Below are 8735 nucleotides of genomic sequence, written 5' to 3'. Positions count from 1 at the left end.
GACTCTGGGCATGGCTCCAAGGGCAAAGCCACGGATTGTTGCGATATGTCACCATGACGGACAAAGTAGAGGTGTAGAATAAATAAATGTACATCTGAATGTTACAGTTAATTTTAAAGTTTATAGGATTTTTTTTTTATATACACCCTGGACGCAGGATGTATCTACGTATATATATATATATATGTGTGCATATAGTTGGCATCAGGAGGAGTATTTTTCTATCCGTGTTTTTTCCTAGGTTTCAGAACATGGACGGGAAGATGTGGTTTCTGTATCCGTCTGTCTGTTACGTTTTATGTTTTCATAATTAATGGGAGTCTTCCGTGGTACATCTTAATGTGCACAGTGACATGGATTGCCTTCATGTGTTGGTAGATTGCAACTAAATATTCTCCAAACTGTTTTTGGGTATTGAACATACCTATATTAGGATAGTTATTACTACCTTAGGATGTGCTATGTAGTACTGCAATACAGCTATTAGTAATATTTTCTGATGATGAGAGTGCCAAATATAAATAAATAAAATAAATATAATATCTTAAATGAACATCTGCATTTCAGAACATCACAATTGTACGAGAAAGGGGAAGTGACTTCTGATGGTGGTGATGCCTGCAAAGTCCCAACCCTGCCAGCATTGATGCAGATATTCTGTGTGTTGAAATAAAATAATAGGATACAATGCTATGTTCCAAAAATACTGGCTGTATACCAGTGTAACATGTGTTTTTTCCTGACCTTTGGATCACCATTTGTTTGGTGAAATAGTTTGTGTGAATATTCCACTGTTACTGAGTGTAATTGTTAGTTATTTTTTGAGTGTTGATTTCAGTTTAGGAGTGTACTAGTTACCCCATAAACCAGTCAGATATGTCCCTTTATAAGATTTTGTGCATATGCTGAGCGGTTCTAGATTGATGCACTATCGCTTGCTTCATTGGTCAAGAGAGGCACCCTTGACAAAGTTGTCAAACTGAGCACCGACTGAGATACTGTTTGACTGGCCTATGAACATGTCTGGTGCTGAGAAGTTATTATCTGAGAAGACATTTTGACAGCAGTTTGCATTACCTTCAGCATTAGGTGCTGCAGGCCCTTCCTGGCTGGACAATACTATCTGGACATGATCTCCAACAGAGAGATTGGGCTTTGGTCACCTTAAAAGTAGGAGGGACTGACCTCCTGGATCCACAGCTATTACACCAAGAAGGTACACCACCGGAACACGACTGCATCCTGGAGACTGGGTGTGGGTAAAGGCCACACCAGACATCACTGCCTTCAACCACGGTGGAAGGGACCACACCAAGTACTGTTGACAACAGCCACAGCAGTCAAGTGTGAGGGCATCACATCCTGGGTCCATACCTCACACACCAAGAAGGCCGCTGGACCAAAGGACGACCAGCTGCCAACAAAGTTGCCGATGAGAGTAATGCCACCTTCACCACAGCGGTACAACCTTCGTTCAACAAGCGCCACAAGCCAACACTGACGGAACTGCTTGTGCTACACTCCCACAGGAGTCGGAGAGTGTGAGCGGGTTCCCCAGTATACCAGAACATTGTTCTTGGACTGCTTGTGCTGCAGCCCCACAGGAGTCGGAGGGTGCAAGCGGGTCCTTCAAGACATCAGGATATTCTTTCAGAACTGCTCGTGGTACTCTCCACAGGAGTCAGAGAGTCAAGCAAGGCCACTTAAGTATTAAAGACATCAGGATATAAACGAACAGAATAGTAAAAGGCCGCTAGAAAAATGTGCACCAAGAGGTACAGATCCCAGTAGTCCTATGGAAGCAGCCGGTCTCTAGGATCGGAGCGGCTTGTAGCCCCATTGGGAGGTGCCTCTTCCAATTAGGAATATAGCAAAAATAGGACAAAAGGGCCATCCCTCGGGTCAGTGGACTATCGCACCCAACTCCCTAAGAACTGGACATTGGGATTCATCCCTTTATACTCTGCATAACTACAAGTGTCAAATAGCATTCGATGTCACCCCGAAAATATACCAAAGGAATAGACTACTCGTGTGACACTCCTACAGGAATAAGGAGGTACCAAAGGTTACATACCAATAGATCTGGTTTCAAGTGCTAGCCACATTCGACCACACCCTATATACGGCAACATGGATTTCAGATTACAACGTAAGAAAAAGGAGAAGAAGAAGTGGCCTGTGGTCACAGCATTACTCACCCCGGTAGCAGCTATAATAATAACAACGATCCTGATAGTATATAAAGACAACATACATATTCTATGGCTCGACCGGGAATACTACATCCCCAAAAGTGGCCAAGGTGAAGGATCAACCGGTGTTGAGAACAACAATAACTCAAAACAACATGAGAAGGTGGAGGATAAAACAAAATGGGTGGAATATACAAAATGGAAAGAAGATAGAGAAGATTATAAGGACAATACATTTGTGCAAACGGTATCAATGTACAAAGAACTAGCAAATGTGTCTGATTGTTATATCTGTACCCACCTTCCTACCACGAGCCAGGAGAAAAGAGATTACACTCAGATGCCCCTCACAGAATTTGTGGCATGTAACATATTAGATAATATGTTAGGGGGAAATTTAAAAGAAATGAGAACAAGGAAAAGAGAAAAGGAGAGAATAAGAGAAAAAATAAACATAGGAGAAATAAAAACATGGGTGATGAGGAGAAAAAGGGATGACTATGGTTTGGAAGACGAACCTTATGTAGGAGATATGCAAGACAAATTGGTAGAAAGAGTGTAAAATAAATTGAAGGAAGAAGATAGAAGGAGAAGAAAGAAGTGTAGGAGATTAGATAAGAAGAAAGGAGAAGAGAATTTATTGAATGCATTTACAACAGAAAGGGGGAAGGGTTACACTGAAAGGGATCATGGCTCAGAACAACGAATACCATGCCTGGCCATAGATACATAAATAAAGGCACCATGGTGTTTCAAATACTCCAGAGGTAACGCAGACACTAGCAAAAACGGAACTGATGTGGGACATAGTATTTGCAATACAACATTGAGCCTGGACTACAAAAGAAATGACACAACAGGCTTGTCCATAGGCCTGACACCTCCCAAAGGAATATTTATTATATGTGGGACATCTGCATTTTTTAAATTGCCAGCAGGATGGCAAGGTACCTGCTACCTAGCATTCGTGCTACCAAAAATGGCGCATAGAACAGAATTACAGAAGAGGGAGAAAAGAGAACACTTGGCGGGGTGCGCAGGAAGAGGACACCAACGTGGGTGGATGAGGTAATAGCAATAGAGGGGATCATAGTGATGCCATTAGAGATAGCACACTCACAATATGAAATTCACAGATTGGCCGAATTAGTGGAAGGGCTAGCCAGCAACACCGCAGCAGCCTTAGGGAACATCACTGAGGAACTCACAGACATGAGGGCACTTGTAATCCAGAATAGGCTTGCGCTAGACACCATCCTGGCAAAAGAGGGAGGGGTCGGTGCCGTGATCCATCAGGAATGCTGCGTGTATACACCGGATGACAATGGGAATATAAGAAAGGAAATAGAGGACATAAAAAAGGTAGAAGAAGGAGCTGGGAAAGTGGCAGATGGGACAGATGTTGGAGGAATGCTGAATGGAATAGCAGCATGGTTCAGGGGTTGGGGTACCTGGTTGGTAGAGGTACTAGTGATAGGATTGTGGCACTGATAACGCTATGTGTGCTCATACCAGTTTGCCCATCCTTCCTGGCCCCACTCTTGAAAGAAAAAAAAAAAAACTGTCACCAGAAACACACACACATTAAATGAAGAAAAAGATATAAGGATGACAACAGGGACGAGCAAGAGGTAGGAATGAGAGCAATACACCATGACCCTTAGATTTGTCATTGAGTATCAGAGGGCGGAATGTGGAATCGCATTTTACAGTTCTTAGGTATGCTATGCCTAGTGGCCCCTGTGATACACAATGACAATCTCTGCACAGGCCTATCATTAAGTAAAGAGGCCTACAAATGTAATTCGCTACTGCTGGAACGCATTATGTTGCAAGGCTTGCTCTCTGAACAGCCACCATGAAATATCACCGTCATTGCATGCTAACTGAAGCAATATCCCTTCTGGAAAGTATCTGTCTGAGTACGTGATGTCAGCCATAATGGAGAAATAATCATACGTCAATGTTTGTGGTTTAATACTATAAAAGATTGTGTATTACTTCCTTTAATTAGGCTGTTCGTGTACAACTAGTACAGAGAATCCTCCATGTACATGTCTTTCTATTCTATCTCTAATAAATTCTTTATGTTTACCTAGAAGAGCTGGCTAACGGTCGTTTGTATCCTGGATGGGTGCTGAATAATTAGGCTTCTACAAGATGAAGGCACAGAGAGGAGAGTTGGGGAGAGGCAGAAACGGCCCTCGGCAGGTGCATTCTCGGGGGCCACAGGAGGAGCAGAACCCTCCCAGTTACGATGCATGGTGAGGGAGAGACACAACCCCCCCTCCAAAATAACCCCAAAAAACTGTATAAACAAAACAGGACATGAAGGAGAAGGGATGATGATGTGATGCACAGGGAATGCCGCTTAAGCGAGGGGGAAGGGGGGAAGGTGGAGGTGGTCTTTGGTAGGAGTGCCCCTGGGGGCCACAAGGGATATACAGGAATCACCCCATGCCTTCAAAACAATAAAATAAAAAGCTGCAAACATGGTGAAGAACACCTTTCCTAGTGGGGGGGTTGCTAGGTCTCCCTGCTAGGCTTTTGGAGCACGGTAGGGAGTCACTGAAGTAACTGGTGTAGCCACAGGTGTGGCTTGTGGTTCACAGGTGTCTCCGACTACTCAGAGGAGGTTCTTGAGTACTGGGAGCCATCTCCTGCCAGCAATGCGGTGTTCTCCCGAGACCTTCAGAGTAAGGGCCATTCATCACTAAAAACTCTTAGGTCAGCGCGGAGTATTTAAAAAAATAAAGCAAGCACCCTGTACCCTCAGATGAGATGGCAAACACTTAGTTAAGCCTGAATACAAGCGGGCCTCAACAGACGGTGGTCAATGGCTCTAGATCTTGGTCCCATGTTCGATCGACCCAGCTCAGTCAAACCCCTTTGAGAATGCTGCATTAGAAAGAGGGTCCATTGGAACAGCAGACGAAGAGCAAGGAATGTAAGACAATCCTGATAAGTTCGATTTATGTAATCAGCTGAAAACCAGGAACAAGCCAAGTATTGGACAGTGGCGATCTTGAGGAGGGTGGTGGCCTGAAGCAGCTATACCCCCTATTCGGCGGTGGGGCTGGCAAGGGAATGAAGGAGATCTTTACGGGACCCCAGCCCTACTTCAGTCCCTGCAAAAGACAACCTCTCTCCTTCCATTCAGCACAGCTCAGATATACGTACAGTTAGGGAGGCAAGTGTCACTAGTCCCTCCATGAGCTCCGAGAGCCATATGGAGCCCCAGGACCAGTCAGCCGGGGAAGGAGACAACATGCAGACTCACAGCAGCAGGAGGAGCGAGTTGAAGGAGGAAGCTGCATTCATTCAGAACCCCTGCTCCTTCAAATATTAAATGAGATTAAGTTCATAAAAATTTCATAAACGGAAGCGAATGACAAAATGGAGGCACAGCTAAACTTGATAAATGCTAACATCCCGCAACTTAACTCCCGTATCATGGAGTTACAACAGCGAGTTTCAGATTTAGGAAATGGTCGAGTGCACCTGGTGCCTGCAATCTCCAAATGTCAAGCAGATCTGGATGGGAGACGCAGAGAACTATTCACGTAGATTGAATTTAAGGTTCATAGAATTGATTACAGACCTTATTAAGCAACATGTACTCCTGGAACTGGTGGACAGCCACTAGAATCTTTCCATTATGCAAGCTCATTGCATACTGGCAGTGCAACTACCTAATGCTAAATACCCTCCAACAGTACTGGTGAACTTTGGTGATTTTCGTATCAAAGAACGCATTTTACATCAGGCGATTAAGAGCAGAGTACACCAAATCCCTGGTGATTACACCTTTAATTTTTTTCAGACATGTCAGCTGCCACTGCACGAAGGAAGAGGGAACTGAAGGGAATGATTCTGCCATTTCAAAAAGCAGGTGCTCTGGCTGGGCTCGTCCAGCAATCAAAGCCAAGTCTTTTTTAAGGGCTGGTCAAACATAGTCCATACAGTGGATGCGGCTAAATCTTTGTTGCACTCTATATGTAACATGGAGGGAGTGGGTTGAGGAGGACAGCATTTAGTGGGATGAGTTCTACTGAAACTTTTCGAGTATTACACAGAGCACAGCGCACTTAGGGCCACATGTAGGAATGATTTTGCACATCGCAAACAGCGAATTTGGCTGTTTGCGACGTGCAAAATGCAGTTCCCGATGCACAAACCTAGTTTTGCGATTCGGCGATCTTTTTACCGAATCACAAAACAGGATTGTGACTCGCAATTAGGAAGGGGGTTGTTCCCTTCCTAATTGCGACTCGCAGTCCCATGTATGATTGTTTTGTGCCCATGAATGCGGTCGCAAAACAATCGCATTTAGCACCAGTGTCACACTGCTGCTAATACATTCGCAAACGGGAAGGGGTCCCCATGCGACCCCTTCCACTTTGTGAATGCCACTGAAAAAAAAAAATCAGAGCAGGCAGTGGTCCTACCTGCTCCTAAAAAAAAAAAAAAAAAAAAGAAACAAAAACGTTTCAGTTTTTGTTTTTGTAATCCATCTTGTTTTCCTTTAAGGAAAAGGGGCTGCATTACATTTAAAAAACTGCTCTATTTAAAAGCAGTCACAGACATGGTGGTCTGCTGTCTCTAGCAGGCCACCTTCCCTGTGAGGGCTGCCATTCCCAAGGGGGTCGCAAATTGCGACCTACCTCATAAATAATCATGAGGTGGGCATTTGCGACCCCCCCCCCCTTGCGAGTCGCGAATTGTTTCAAGGACTCTATCCTACATACGGTTTTGTGATTCGCAAATTGCGAGTCGCAAAAAACAAAAAAAACATTGATACATGTAGCCTTTGATGACTATGGGGCACATTACAACTCCGGCGGTAAACACCTACTGCCGTGGTGACAGCTGCCAAAAGACCATCGCCGCGGCTACCAGCCATCCGCCCTATTATGACCACAGCTAGATTTCTGCAAGGTTTGCAGAAATCCGGCTGTGGTCATGCTGGTGGATGTCGGTAAGGTGGCACCGTTGTCAGCAGCAGCGCCATGCCAGTAGATCGCTGCAGACCGTATCATGACCCATGATACGGCCTGGCGTGTTCTGCTGGCAGACTCTGCTTCTGGCAGCAGCGCCCGTCCCATCTCTTGGCGGATGACCCCCTGACATCAGGTAAGTGGGGGTGCTCTGACAGGGGAAGGGGGTGTTCTGGGTGTGTATGTATGTCCGTGCGTGTCTGCGGGTGTGTGATGCGTGTTGTATGTGTGTGCATGTTTGGATGTATGAGTGCGTGTATGTTGTGTAAATGTGTGTATGTATGTTGTGTGAATGTGTGTTTGTATGTATGTATGTCAGTGTGGGTGGATGTGTGTGTGAATGGATGTATGCATGTGTGGATGAATGTGGGTATGAGTGTGCATGTATGTAGTGGGGGGGTCCAGGGAGGGGGTGGGGAAAAACCACTATCAGTGACAGGGAAGGGATTCCCTGTTATGGATAGTGCCTACCGCCATGGTTTTCGTGGAGGTAAGGTTGACATGAAAACCATGGCAGTAGGCTGGGTCATAATCCCGCAGGCGGGCAAGTGATGGCTGCCGGCTGGAGACTGAAGTCTCCAGCCCGGCAGTTGTTACCGCTGTGGCGTTCGGGGTGGTACATTGGCGGCTTGGCTTTAGCCAAACTGCCAATGTCTTAATATGGAGAAAAGTACCACCAGCCTGTTGGCAGTACTTTCCTCCATATTCACGCTGACCACCGGGGTCATAATGACCCCCTATATGTTGTCATATAGTCACCTGGGGTGGGGGGGGGGCAGGTGTTGGCCACGTAAGGGGGGGAGGAAAACGGGAAGGAGACTCTAGCTCAGTAAGAATATCCAATTTGGGAAGCATTGATGTAGTATGGGAGTTGTGAAAGATGGAACACATGATATCACAGGGCTTGGTTGTCACAATAGATGGCTATTAAACAATTTTTTGCTGCTGGGGTCTTGTAGGAACTTGCTCCATAGTTGTGAGGATTTAGACATAGATCAGATTCTAGATATCCTGGAGATAGTGGAAGAATTGACAGGTCCTGGGGGGAACGAGCGCATGGGGGAATAGGAAAGTTTACCTGGGGATCGGAAAAGCTCTAATCTCTGGGTTAAAGCCGCTAGGAAATGGGAGCAGGGCAAAAATCTGATTCTATTCAAAGACAGCTGTGAGACAGTGAATCTATTCAATTTTGAGGCACTAAAATGAGCTAACTGGCATTAAATGCCATATTTTACTAAATGGTTACTCTACCGTATCCCGCAAGCTCGGTTGTGAATTAATCCCAGCTATCCAGTTCACTGTTTCTGTTATCAAAAGGATGGTACAGTTAACTTGAGGCACGTGATTGGCACTTGCCAATATGTCCAATAATTCTGGGGGAAAATCGTCAAGTTTCTGAATATGATTTTGCAGATCAAAATAGTTCCTAGCATCTGGCTTCTGATCCTGGATTAAATACCCTGAGGTACAACTTTCCCCTAGATGGGTAAAACTAGTTTTTGTTGTCACAGCGGTTGCTCGATCTCTTTTATTGAAAAATTGG

The sequence above is a fragment of the Pleurodeles waltl genome, chromosome 11 (genome assembly GCF_031143425.1).
Source record: "Pleurodeles waltl isolate 20211129_DDA chromosome 11, aPleWal1.hap1.20221129, whole genome shotgun sequence".
Classification (NCBI taxonomy): domain Eukaryota; kingdom Metazoa; phylum Chordata; class Amphibia; order Caudata; family Salamandridae; genus Pleurodeles; species Pleurodeles waltl.
The sequence above is the reverse complement of the archived record's forward strand: the minus strand, read 5'-3'. Positions refer to the sequence as shown.